The sequence below is a fragment of the Lontra canadensis genome, unplaced genomic scaffold (genome assembly GCF_010015895.1).
Source record: "Lontra canadensis isolate GAN:19392208 unplaced genomic scaffold, GSC_riverotter_1.0 scaffold21, whole genome shotgun sequence".
NCBI lineage: Eukaryota > Metazoa > Chordata > Mammalia > Carnivora > Mustelidae > Lontra > Lontra canadensis.
This window is the reverse complement of record NW_022631015.1, coordinates 7,726,777-7,741,685: the sequence shown is the minus strand read 5'-3', so window position 1 is coordinate 7,741,685 and position 14,909 is coordinate 7,726,777.

The following is a 14,909-nucleotide window of genomic DNA, read 5'->3' as shown; positions in this document are numbered from 1 at the left end:
TTTCTAAGCTTCCCACATCTGTGGTTTTGAGGCAGCCATTAGCTCTGGAGAATTCTCTATCATTATTTCTTTAAATACTTCTTCTGTTCCTTTCTTCTCTTTTATTCCCGTGCTTCCCATTATAGTTTTAGGATATCCTGTTCCATCTGTTTCATTCTTTGTTCTCTTTACCCTTCAGGTTTGGAAGTTTCTACTGACGTATCACTGAACCAACATTGATCCTTTCACTGGCCGTATCCAGTCTACTGATCCGTATCCAGTCTACTGATGACCTCATCAACTATAGTTTTTCATTTATGGTATAGTATGTTTTACTTCTAACATTTCCTTCTCTTTATAGGAGTTCCCATTTCTCTGTTTTTATTACCTGTTTTTGTGTGTTGTCTGCTTTTTACATTAGGGCCCGTAGCATATTAATCATAGTTATTTTAAGTCACTGGTCTTATAATTCCAAACTCTTCCATCTATGAATCTAATCCTCAGGCTTGATTTGTCTCATCACATTATGTTTGTTGCCTTTTAGCGTGCCTTGTAATTTTCGGTTGAAACCAGGCGTGATGCATCAGTTAAAAGAAACTGATGTTGGTAGAGTTTTGGTGTCAAATTTTATATTCATCTGTTTAAGGGCAGGCTGTTTTCACTCTGCTGCAGCCTTAGTCTTAGAGGCTAACTTCTCTCTCTTGTTGTTTTGGGGTGTCCCGAAAACTTCTCAAGTCAGATCTGAAGCTCACAGTTTTGTTTTTGTTTGCTTGTTTGTTTTTAAGCTGCAATCCCCTATTTTTTACAGAAACTCTATTGATGTGGTGGTAAGGGGAGGTGGGGGGAGCATTCTATAGTCCTGTGATTAGATCTCTGTCTTTTAGTGAACTTGAATTGAGTATCTTCTTTCCACCACACAGAAGGCTAGAGGGGGCTGAGGTTGGGTGTTTTCCTACCCACCCAGGGCAGTCTGGCTTTGGTATAACCTCAGTGGTTTAGGTTCTGGCAAAACAGTTTCCTTTCAAGACAGGCCTTGTTAAAAAGAACAGAAAGCTCTGGGCATATTTCAAAATAGTTGTATTTCCCCACTTTCTGCTGGAAACACTAGGGGATTATCCTATTATCTTCACAGCAAGAACACATGGGAGCTCTTCAACGACTGGGCCCCCTCAGAGATTTTAACTCTCAAGAGAGTCTACAGTGGGCCTCCAGCTATCAGTCAGTTGAAGTTGAAAATGTTCCTGCTGATATTGTCTCCAGCTGTGGGCTTCTGCTGTAATTATCTGTATCCATCTGTTGGACTAGTGTTCAGGGCAGTTTGCCCTGTGACCTCAATCCTGATGGATCTAAGAAAAGTTGTTGATTTTCAGTTTGTTCGTTTTTGTTTTTGTTTTTTTTTTTTTTTTTTTCCCCTTGTAATGAGTATGGAAGCAATCACTTCCCAGCTCTTTGCATGTCAGACTGGAAATCAGAAGTCATATTCGTAAATAATTTTCCCAGGGGATTGGATCTTCATTGCTTTTTCATTCACCTGTGATATCTCTAAGCAACCAAGACCGAAATGATACATGAGTCAAATAAGCTCAGGAGAATGGCTGAGAACTTTTTATGTTTTTAAGATGTTAATTAGCATTCTTTTACTTCCACTCGAAGAATTCCCTTTAGCATTTCTTGTTAGATAGGTTGGCGATAATGAAATCCCCCAGCTTTCTTTGTTTACGAAAGTCTTTATTTCCATCCCTCCTCCTTTTTTTTTTTTTTCCTGAAGGATGGCTTCACTGAGGATAGAAGTCTTGGTCGACAGTCATTTTCTCTGACTCTTTGGAACATGTCATCCCATTCTCTCCTGGCCTGAAAGTTTCTGTTGAGAAATCTGTCACTAGTTCCCTTGTGTGCAACTTCTCTTTTCTCTCGCTGCTCTTAAAATTCGTTGTCTTTATCTTTGACTTTCGACAATTTAATTATAGTGTGTCTTGGTGTGGCCCTATTCAGGTTCAACCTAAAGGGGGGCATTTGGGGCATCATGAACCTGAACATCCATTTCTCTTCCCAGCTTTGGAAAGTTTTCAGCCATTATTATTTTAAACCTACTGTCTGTCCCTTTCTCTTTCTCTTCTCCCTCTGGAATTCTCATAATGTGAATATTGCTTCTTTTCATTGTGTCCTGTATTCCGGTAGGCTTTCTTCACTCTTTCATTCTTTTTTTTTCATTTTGCTCTTCTGATTGAGTAATTTCCAATACCCTGTCCTCCAGATCACTGATTCTTTTGTCCAAATGATCGAGTCTACTTTTGAAACTCTTGAATTCTTCAGTTCAGTTATTGCATTTTTCAACGCAAGGATTTCTGTTGGGTTTTTCTGATTTGTTTTTTAATGATTTTTTTTTTTTAATTTGACACAAGTAGGCAGAGAGGCAGGCAGAGAGAGAGGGGGAAGCAGGCTTCCCCCCGAGCAGAGAGCCCAATGTGGGGTTCGATCCCAGAACCCCGGGATCATGACCGGAACCAAAGGCAGAGGCTTTAACCCACTGAGCCACCCAGGTACCCCTTTGATTTGATTGTTTGATTTGATGGTTGCTGTATCTTTGTCAAACTTCTCATTTTGTTCATATATTGTTTCCTTAATTTCATTTATTTGTGTGTCTGTTTTCTGGTAGTTCATTAAACTTCCTTGAGAGGATTATTCTGAACTCTTTTTCTGACAGTCTTTAGATCTCCATTTCTTTGGGGTCAGTTATTGGAGCTTTATTACTTTCCTTTGGTGGCCTCCTATTTACCTGGTTTTTCTTGAGCCTTGATTCCTTACATTGGCAGAATCTGCACAGTTGAGTAACAGGGCTCCTCTGCCAGACTTCACAGGTTTGTTTTGGCAGACGTTGTTCTTCACCAATTAACTCGGTTCGGATTTCTGGGTGGCTCTGCTGGTAATGTTCTTGGGCACATGGGGCCTACTAATATGGCCTATTTGGGAGCAAGACAACCATTTGAGCTCTGAGGTTAAGGATAGGGGAGTATGCCACGGGCTGAGAATAGTTGGGGAGAACTACTGCCTCGGTTCCCTACCCAACTGAGACTATAGGATGGGTTCAGCAGTTGCTTGAATTTTTCTGGGCCTGCTTATTAGATGGTCAGGACTGAGTACTATATTCAGTAGTAGTTGGGGCTCTGAATTAGCTTTCCTGCCCTGGCAGGACAGCAGGATAGGACCCTGGGCCCCTATAGCTTTGGGGGTCTGAATCAAGCTGAAGTGTGCACTGAATTTTCCTGATTAGGTGAGGTGACCAGTTTCACTCTGCAGATGGGTGGGGGGGGGCATGGGCTGTACTCTCTGTTCAAGTGCCACTGGATGTAGGGATGTTGAATGGACTACAGAGCTTCTCTTGTGCTCTGGCTATGTTCCCTGGTTGGACAGGCTGAAGACTGTGTTCTACAAGAAACAGAATGGTGAATAAGATTCCCTATCTTGGCACAATGGGGAAAGCACCTCTAAACCCAGTAAGGCTATTTGTTTATTGCCTTAACTCAAGCCAACCTGAAGCACACATTCCCTGACCAAACAGGGCCACTGGCTTTTTCTGCAAACCCTCAGCTCTGCCTACCAGCCCTCAGCATGAGCACCTCTGGGATGTACTGCTTCCAGGACCCGTCTCCAGCCCTGCTGGTCAGATGAGTCCGAAGACGTGCTCCACAGTGGCTGGGGCTGTGTCTTAGCTCCATGGCCTGTGTGGGAGGGTAAGGCCTGTCCAGGCTGCTCTCAGTTTCCCAAATGGGATCTCCAGTTTGGAGGGGCCAGGGACTACCCTCAGCCTTGTCTATGAATGAATCTTCCTGCCTGTGTGTAGCATGGGAATGCCGCACCTTTGGTATTGGCTTTGCTCTGGAGGGCAGTCAGCCCTGCCTGCCCACCTCTTGGTTCAAGCACCATGGCCCACACAGCCTCCATGAGTTGTTGCCAGCCCTTTTGCTCAGATGGGGCTGGACAACAGTCTCCACAGTGAGTGGGGTAAGATTCAGTTCCTTTGCCTGTGGTGTGGACAAATCAGGCCCTAGGGCCAGCAAAACTCCTTGTTTTGAGATCAAAATTGGGCAGATCTGGACCCCACTGAGTTCCCTGGTCAGAGTGTACCCCTGACTTTGTTCTACAGATGAACAAAGCTGTGGCTGCTGGTTGGGATTTCTATTTGGGCACTACAGGTGTGAATTCAGTCTGCCACGATTCATATGCTGGTTCTTGCCAGCCCTCCACCATGTCTCTATCACCGTCAGATTTCCAGTGGTTGAACTCCCCAGATTCCCCTGCAGTCCTTGTAGTGCAAGATCATAGTAGGGCCTCCCACAAAGCAACCCATAGTGCTGGGGTTGGAGGTGGCCCTGGTTGACTTTCCCACCTGGGCTCAGGGGAGATCTCTCCACATAGTGTTTCACTGCCCTGGGGGAGGGGCAATGTGGTCAATGTGTGGTCACCTCTCTTACCCATCTGATGCAGTTTTCTTGGTCTCTGTGGTGCAGGCATGCTTCAGCCTGATACTTTAGGATTCTCACAGTGCTGTCCTGTTCTTGAATAGCTGTTAATTGTTCTTATAAGGGGGTTTGAATTCAGAAATAGCCCATGTCATCGTCTTCATGATGTCACTTAGCTTTACTTCTAACCCCAAACAGTGTTTGATTTTAACAATTCCGATCTCTTATTAGAGTTTGTTTTTACGGTTTTTCAAAAATAGTTTCCAATCTCCATTTTCTGACTCAAAGATTATTTTTTTAAAAGATTTATTTATTTGTTTAACAAACAGAGATCACAAGTAGGCAGAGAGGCAGGCAGAAGGGGCGGGGGGCGGGGAGCAGGGTCCCTGCTGAGCAGAGAGCTCAACGATGCAGGGCTCAATCCCAGGACCCCGGGATCATGACCTGAGCCGAAGGCAGAGGCTTTAACCCACCGAGCCACCCAGGCACCTCTGACTTAAAGATTTTAAAGATGATTTTGACCTACGCTTCTACCCGCAACTCCCACGGAGGGTCTGAAATTTAAATTGTTTCTGCTTCTTCATTATTACTGTGCACTAATCCCAGTTTTCATTAATATAATCAGGAGTTTGAAACTCAGGTTATTGTTATTACTTTATATTTTGTAAATACATGCATGTTAATTTTCGATTGTTATAACTCCCATTTGCTTTGAGTTTAGCAACTATATTTGTGATTGTGTTCTTTCTTTCTATCTTCTACTGCCTCTGGTGCTCACAGCTAATGCTTTTAGTCCCAACTTTTCAGCCTCCTGTTTGTTTATTTGCTATCTTAGTTAATGAAGTAGTCTATACCTTCAAGTAATTTTTTCAAGAGGGAATGAATGCAATTCATATCAGAGATGGCTTTACCATGTGCTCCTGAAGGGTAAGCCACACGTTTTCTCCTTTATACTGCCCTGGCCCCTGGCCCACCTCCAAAGCTGCATTTGTAATGAATTTTCTTTTTAATGCTATATACTTTTAAAGAAGTTCCCCCAACTGTATTTGTTTTAGAATCCTCAAAGGCTTGATCTGCCTTTGATTCTTATTCATTAACCTCTTAATATTTTCACCTGTTACTTTCACATGGGAAAGAATGGTCAAGCTAAAGTTCAAAACCAATCAGATTTTTAGGGGTGCTTGGCTGGCTTAGTGTTAAGCTTCTGCCTTCAGCTCAGGTCATGATCCCAGGATCTTGGGATCGAGCCCCGCATTGGGCTCCCTGCTTAGCAGGGACTCTGCTTGTCCCTCTCCCTCTGCCCATCCCACTCTCCACCCAGGTTCTCAAATAAATAAATAAAATCTTTTTTTTTTTTTTTTAATCAGACTTTAAAGTCTTTCTGGGAAATACCCTATCTGGAATTCATGTGAGATCTCTTTTATTCTTAGAATTCAAAAATTTTGCTTGGGGCGCCTGGGTGTGGGTTAAAGCCTCTGCCTTCGGCTCAGGTCGTGATCTCAGGGTCCTGGGATGGAGCCCCGTATTGGGATCTCTGCTCAGCAGGGAGCCTGCTTCCCCCTCTCTCTCCCTGCCTGCCTCTCTGCCTACTTGTGATCTCTGTCTGTCAAATAAATAAATAAAATCCTTTAAAAAAAAAAAAAGAAATTTTGTTTGACTCTGTCTCCTACCCCGTACCGGTTCCTGTCCTGGATATTTTCTTGCAGTTTTTCTTGTCTGTGAATAATGGTAGAAAGAGAGCTGCATGCTGGGACGTGGATGGAGGGCTTTATTTGGGCTGTCTGAGGGAGAATAACCAAAGCATAGATAGCCAGTTTGCATCCAGGTGTGGGTGCCAGGTTTCAGACAGTTGGATGGGGATGATATTTTAGCTTATCATTTCCCAAACACGATAGAGCTGCCATAATTTGTAAGAAGCATGGCCTGTTTTTCTCAGTCCAGTCGCACTAGACTTAGAATTTGTGGCAAGATCAGCATTTTTTTTAAAGATACCATCTGCAAGTAGAGTTAGTTTTACACTTTCCTTTCTGTCTAAACGCCTATTATTCCTCTTTCTTGCCTAGCTGCCCTGTCTAGAAGCTTTGGTTTAATACTGAATACAAGTGGCAAAAGCAGACATCTTTGTTTCTGACGTTAGGGGTAAGTTTTCAGTCTTTTATCATTAAGGTTGATGTTAGTTATGGGTTTTTCACAGATGCCCTTTATTAGATTTCAGGCATTTCCATCTGTTCCTAGTTGGTTGAGCATTATTATCACAGAGAGGTGTTGGAATTTGTCAATTGCCTTTTCTGGATCGGCCGAGATGATCATGTGTTTTTGTTCTTTATTCTGTTAATATGGTGTACTGCATTGGTTGATATTTATATGTTGAAACAGTCTTTCATCACTGGGGTAAATCCCACCTGATTATGGTGTGTAATATGATTTATATATTGCTGGATTTGGTGTGCTAGTATTTTGAGTATTTTTGTGTCCGTATTCATAAGAGATATTGGTCTGCAGTATTCTTTTCTTGTGATATTACTATCAAAATCATACTCTTAGAATGAATTGAGAAGAATTCTCATCTATTTTTCAAAGTGTTTGTGAAGGATTGGTGTTGATTATTTAAATGTTTTGGCAGAATTCACCTGTGAAGACATCTCATCCTGAGCTTTTCTTTGATGGTAGTTTTTGATTACTAATTCAATTTCTCTACTTGTTACCAAATTATTCAGATTTTCTATTTCTTCTTGAGTCAGTTTCAATAGTTTATATCTTTGTAGAAATTTGTGAATTTTCATCTAAGCAAAAAATTGTTTATAGTATTCTTTTATAATCCTTTTTATTACTATAAGTTCAATAATAATGTCTCTTCTTTCATATCTGATTTAATAATTTGAATCTTATTTTTTTCTAGTTAATCTTTCTGAAGGCTTCACAATTTGGTTGATCTTTTCAAGAGCAACTTTTGGCTTTAAAAGTTTCCTCTGATGTTTTCTAATCTTTATTTCATTAATTTCTGCTTTCATTTTTATTAGCTCCTTTTTTTTTTGTTTTCCTTAGATTTAGTTTGCTCTTCTTTTTCTAGTCACTTGAAGTGGAAGTTTAAGTTATTGATTTGAGATCTTCCTTCTTTTTTAATAGAGATACTTACAACTATAAATTTCCCTCTACACATGGCTTTAGTTATATCCCATAAATTTTGGTATGTCTTCATTTTCAACTATATCAAAGTATCCCTTAAATTCCTTTGTTATTTCTTCTTTGGCTCATTCTTTATTTAGAAGTATGATGTTTAATTTTCACATATTTGTGAGTTTCCTAATTTTTTTATTATGATTTCTAATTTTATTTCTGTGGTCAGAGAACATACTTTGATATCAGTTCTCTTAAGTTTATTGAGACTTGTTTTATGACTTAGTGTATTATTTATCCTGAATAATGTTCCATGTAAACTAAACAAACCAAATCTGTATTTGATATAAGAACATTTTCCATCATTCCCTGGCTACTCTTATGTCTAAGAACCATTTTTCCTCTTATAACACTCTTCGTGAAGATGAAATCTGTGAGATTATTGTGAGTCCTTTCTTAGTGTCCTAGTGCCGAGTACACTGAGGTGTGGTGTGATGACTCATTCTGTGTAACTAACTCCACTCTATCCAGGAACTGAGCCGTATCCATAAATGTAAGAGATCCAACTCCAGATGTCAAAAAGTCAGTGTTTATTTAGGAAAGGAAATATGTCATTGTGCGATTAACTCCTAAAAGCAGTAGTTAAACTTTCGAATCATCTAAGTTTATTTTCAAGCGCCGCTTTTCTTCTTTACTTTGTATTTGGGATTATTTACTAAACACTAGGTGTTCAATGAGAAAACAACATGAGCACTTGTCAGCATCAAGAGTTTCCTTTTGATGGTTAGTTCATCAAATTAGCCTGCGAAATTCAGAAGTTAATAATTTCCTGCTTTGAGAGAAGCCTTTGAACCTTATCAGGATTGTACCTGGGTGGATTCCACTGAGCTATATACTCTTGGAGGCAGGGAGCAGCTTGTATGCGTGGAAGGAGGCTGGAAACCAGAGCCACGTGGCAGTGAATGGCATAGGCAGGTTATAAGAAAAGGTTCATTCAAGGAACATGTGATCCCCAAAGTCCTTCTGTTGTAGACATGTGCAGACATCTCATCAACTTTGCACCCATCAGGCTAAGAGGTACTGGCAAGGTTGCTCGGTTGATTCCATAATTTACAGCATGACACTAACATCATCCAAGGACCCCCTCTCTAATATCTCTCAGGTCAGTTTGCTTGGTTCAGGGGAAGAGAGTCTAACCCAAAGCTATAAACATTACCCTTGGCTATTCACCCAAACCTAAGCCATTTAAAATTCTGTTACACAACTATGATCTTGGTAAACAGCCTATCGAAGTCATTTTCTAAATGCTATCCTCTTGGTTTGTCCATGTTTCAAGCTTATTTCTAGAGAGAAGTGTTTCTTAATATGAATGAATGGCTACATATGGGAGAATTATACAGATTGTACCAAACAAATTTAGATATTTGTTAGCTTATTCATTTAACCAATATAGAATATCTGTTTAGGATGAGGTTCTAAGAATACAAAGCTAGTAAGAAATAATTCCTGCTACCAAAAAACTTACAATCCCTATTGTCAGATAGGTCAGATAAGCGCCTGCCTTTGGCTCAGGCCATGAGTCCAGGGTTGTGCTCCCCACTCAGTGAGGAGTCTACTTCTCCCTCTGCCCCTTCCCCCCAGTTGTGCATTCTCTTTTTCTTTCTCACTCTCATATAAATAAATAAAATCTAAAAAAACCTTGCAATATAATTAATACCCAGTTTTGATTGTTTGGAATATATGAACTTATGGGGAAGAAAACAATAACATGAGGTCACATGGAAATCAAATATTCTCACACAGTTCTACAAGTAAGCTTTTATTTTTTTGCCTCTTACTAAAAATATCAAATCTGTTTCTCTTGATGTTGCAAATTAAATAGTTATTTTTTTAAAAAAACACTATTTCTGATAAAGATAATATATAAACATATTAATATATATAAATTAGGTCCAGGTGCTTTAAAAAGGAATTTAAATTTAGTATTATTTAAGAATATAGTTCTAGAATGGATCAAATCAGCAACATAAGAAACAACAGGTGTTGGCAAGGATGTGGAGAAAGAAGAACCTTTATACACTGCTGGTAGGAATGCAAACGGGTCAGTCACTCTGGTAAACAGTATGGAGGTTCCTCAAAAAGTTATGATTGCACTACTAGGTATTTACCCAAAGAATACAAAAATACTAATTCAAAGGGATACATGCACCCCTATGTTTATAGCAGCATTATCTGCAATAGCCAAATCATGGGAACAGCCCAAGTGTCCATCAGCTGATGAGTGGATAAAGATGTGGTATCTATACACAATGGATTATTACTCAGCCATAAAAAAGAATGAAATCTTAACCATTTGCAATGACACAGATGGAGCTAGAGAGTATTATGCTAAGTGAAATAAGTCAGTCAAAGACAAATCCCATATGATTTCATTCATATGTGGGATTTAAGAAACAAAACATGAGCAAAGGGGGGAAAAAAGAGGGAGGCAAACCAAGAACAGACTCTTAACTCTAGAGAACACACTGATGGTCTCTAGAAGGGGGGTGGGTGGGGGGGATGGGGAAAATAGGTGATGGGGATTGAGGAGTACACTTATGATGAGCACCCGGTGTTGTATGGAAGCATTGAATCACTGTACTGTACACCTGAAACTAATATTACACTGTATGCTAACTCACTAGAATTTAAAAACTTTTAAAAAAGAATACAGTTCTGGGGAGTCGTAATTTTTATTAGTTTTTTTTTCTTACACATTTCTTGTAGGAAATTAAGAATGCACAAATCAAAAAGAAGAAAATAAAATCATCCCTACTCCTTTCATTTGGATACAACCAGATGCCAATCAGATGTATGTTTCAGAGTATGTTTTCTAGCCTTTTATTAGGTATATAATGATAATTATCTCTTACTGTATATAGATCAATAATTAAAATCTTGGTATACTGCTAATCTTATAACATGCAGTATCTCATGTAATATACAGCCTCAGATTCTGCATGGTTTTTTTTCTTTTGATTTTTTAAGTTGAAGTATAATTAACGTACAGTGTTATATTAGTTTCAGGTATACAACATGTTGATTCAACAATTCTATACATTATCAGTGCTCACCATGATAAGTATAGTCATGATACAATGTTATTACTATATTATTGACTATATTCCTTATGCTGTACTTCTAATCTTGTGACTTATTTATTTCATAACTGGAAGTTTACACCTCTTAATCTCTTTTATCTATTTTACCCATCTCCTCCAATCTCCCTTCTGGCAATTTCTCTGTATTAAAGAGTCTATTTGTTTTATTTTTTGGATTCCACATAGAAGAAAAATCATATGGTATTTGTCTTTCTCTGTCTGATATATCACTTAGCAGAATACTCTCTAGCTCCATCCATGTTGTCACAAATGTCAAGATATCGTTATTTTTTATGGCTAATATTCCATTATCTGTCTATATATACCACATCTTCTTTATTCATCTATTGATGGACACTGGGGTTGCTTCCACATCCTGGCTATTATAAATAATGCTACAGTAAACATAGGGGTGAATGTATCTTTGAATTACTGTTTTTTTTTCCTTTGGGTAAATATCCAGTATTGGAATTACTGGATCATATGGTAGCTCTGTTTTTAATTTTTTGAGGAGTCACCATACCATGTTTGCCAATGGCTTCATTAATTTACATCCCCACTAATAGTGCACAAGGGAGTTTCTGTTTTTTTACATCCTCACCAACACTTGATATTTTTGGTTTTGGTACTAACCATTCTGACTGGTGTAAGGTGATATGTCATTGTGGTTTTGATTTGTAGTTCCCTGAGATGATGAGTGATACTGAACATCTTTTCATGTATCTCTTAGCCCTCTGGACGTCTTTTTTTTTTTTTTTTTTTTTAGAAAAAATGTCTATTTAGTTCCTGTGGCCATTTTTTAATTGTTATTTTTGTTTTTTTAATGTTGAGTCGTATAACTTGTTTACATTTTTTTACATTAACCCCTTATCAGATATATCATTTGCAGATATATTTTCCCATTCACTAGGTTACCTTTTTGTTTTCATATAGGTTTCTTTCACTGTGCCTTTTATTTTGGTATCATCCCAATAGTTTATTTTTGCTTTCGTTTTCTTTGCCTGAAGAGATATAAATATGTGGCTAAGGGCAATATCCAAGAGATCATGTTTTCTTTAAGTTTTATGGTTTCAAGTCTCACAAAATTCCAATTTGAATTTATTGTGTATGATATAATAAAGTGTAGCTGTTTTTTTTTTTTTGCATGTAGCTGTCTAGTTTTCCAAACATCATTTACTGAAAAGACTGTCTTTTTCTCATCATATAATTCTTACCTGCTCTGTCGTAGATTGATTGACCATATAAGTATGGGTTTATCTCTGGTATCTCTATTCAATTTAGTTGATCTATATGTCTATATTTGTGTCAGTACCATATTGTTTTGATTACTATGGCTTTGTAGTATATCATAAAATCTGGAACTGTGATACCTCCTGCTTCATTCTTCTTTCTCAAAATCGCTTTGGCTGTTTTGTGGGTCCATACCAATTTTAAGATTATTTGTTCTAGTTCTGTGAAAAAATACTGCTGGTATTTTGATAGGGATTGCATTGGAACTGTAGATTGCTTTCAGTAGTGTGGACATTTGAACAATATTAATTCCTCCAGTCTATGAGCATAGTATACCTTTCCATTTGTTGCTGCCCTCTTCCTCTGCATGTGTTTTATGGCAGTGTTTAATTTAACATATTGTGTGATATTTTCCTTTTCATTAAATATTCTACCGAGGCATCACTTTAGGTGGCTATGTGGTATTTTATTTTTTATTTTTAAAGAAGATTTATTTATTTATTTGAAGGAGAGAGTTCATGTGTGTGGGGGAGGGGCAGAAAGAGTTTTAGGTAGACTCTATGGTGGGCTCAGAAACCAAGGCAGGACTTGACCTCATGACCTTGATGAGGACCTGAGTCAGGACCTGAGTCAAAACAAAGAGTCAGATCTTAACCAACTGTGCCCATTCATTGTGCTTTAACCATAGATGTATTTATTTTTTTATTTTTTAAAAAAGATTTTATTTATTTATTTGACAGAGATCACAAGTAGGCAGAGAGGCAGGCAGAGAGGGAGGGGAAAGCAAGCTCCCCACTGAGCAGAGAGCCCGATGCGGGGCTCAATCCCAGGACCCCGAGATCATGACCCGAGCCGAAGGCGGAGGCTTAAGCCACTGAGCCACCCAGGTGCCCCACCATAGATGCATTTAATCAAATTTTTAATTTTTTTGAACTTTTTCTGTAATTACAGTATGTGCTAATGATGACCATATGTTGTTTATCATAACAAACAAAACAAAACCCAACAAGCAAGAAAATATTTTGTAACCTCCAAGTTTATTTCCTGAGGATGAATTCCTAAAAATAGTTCTGAAAACAAGTGCTTGAACAATTTTGTGACTTTTAATAGAAATGCCAAGAGAGTATCCTTTTTGCATTAGTGTCTATATTTCCAGAACATAGTGGACCTAGTGATGATCTGATATTTTCCATTAAAATCCATTCATTTAGTACACAAAGTGAACTATGTTACTCCTCTTGGGTTATCCCTTTAGGAGCTGAGTTGCCAGGAACTCACCCAACCGGCAAAACCTTGGAACACTTTATTGGGCTCATGGTACCTACTTACAGCATTGGGGGAAGTGATGCATTTCTTTCGGCTCAAATAAATGAATTCAGATAAATTTGTAGAAGTTTAAGTCCCAAATGAAGGTTTTTATAGGGTAAAATCTACCCTGCAAATTTTTTTTCCCTGTAGACCCTCCCTACCACCATAACAACCAGGTTCAAAGACATGTGACTAAGGAATTATCAAGAATGATTAGAAGGAGCCATAAGTGTAGTCCAGAAATGTGGGGATATGTAAACTTGGAGATCATATCTGAGGATCTTACAGCCTTCTGGGCTAGGGCATCTTGAGACACATAGCATTCACCATCCGCCCTGGAAAAGTCCCTGAAGAGTTTTGGAAGCTCTCCACATTGGCACCTAGGATGTTTAAGTAATGTCCTTGCCAGTGTCCTGCCACTCTTAATAAAATAAATACAAAGATCATATGTAATGTGCTTGTCAAATAGTGAGGACATGAAGAAGTCAAATCTAAGATAACCATAACACAAAAGGAGAATCCATTTGTTATGTAAGACCAAAGAAAATGCCGGTGTTGGCTCACTATTGGAGAACTGTAAAGATTCCCTCCAGAAAAACAAAATAATAATAATAATAATAATGGTAATAATAGTAATAATAATAATGATAGTGATCAAGGCAAATTTGACCTCAAACCTCTCCCTTACACATAATCTCTCCAGTTCCCTCATTGCTTTGGATTTTATTCTTAAACTTTCTTTCTGGAATCATTTTGGCCTATATCTGTGAATTTGTTTTGCCCCCTAGAGAAAATGGTGTCATGTAATTGGAAACTTAAAAACTATTTTCTCACAAAAATACTAAGCACATAAGTTAAAACAAAACAAAACCCTAACTAATTATTTGAGTCCCCTCAACTCCAGCCATACTTAAGTCTCATGTAGGGATTCTACAGAAAAGAAATTAACTGGTAATATTTCTTTCTTCCATGCGGAATCCAACTGTGAAAAGTAGTTAGGTATCAGCAGCCCCTTGGTGGGCTTATCAGTACTTCAAAACATTCGGTAGTATTTCCTGTGTTAGCTTAGAAGGTGGGGAAGCAGTCGCACATTTACTTTGGTCGGCTGTGGGTGGTAGTTGTGAGTTCTAGAAACTTATTGTGTCCCTCATTATATTGCTGACAAGACATTCAGAATAGGCTTTCTGCCTTCATACTCTATCTACACATTTCAGAGGTGCATTTAGAGTCAGTCTGGAATAGCTTCTAAGGTAATAGCATTTTTAAGGCTAAAGAAGCTTCTTGTATCATCCATGGTACATGCTATAAATGTCCTTTGATAAGCTTGTGGTTTAAAAAATGAGCTTTTTTGCCTTGAGGTGGAAATAAAATCGTGGATTTAGTTTAAAGTAGGACACTTTTCTGGCTTCTGTAGATTTAGCTAGGCCCCAGGGGATTTAATTCCTGGTATAATATTTTAAGGCTCAATATTAGACATTGAGTTATAAATGTTGATGTTGCTTTTTAAACAGGTTTTCCATTAAAAGCATGACTTTTAAAAATCTGCCTACTCCTTCACCATGATTTTTATTGCTTGAATGTAATCACATGTTGAAATATTCCTTCAATTTTATAAGGAAAGTTAATGATGATAAAATAAGCATAAATTTACTTACACAAAAGATCTCTATTCCAT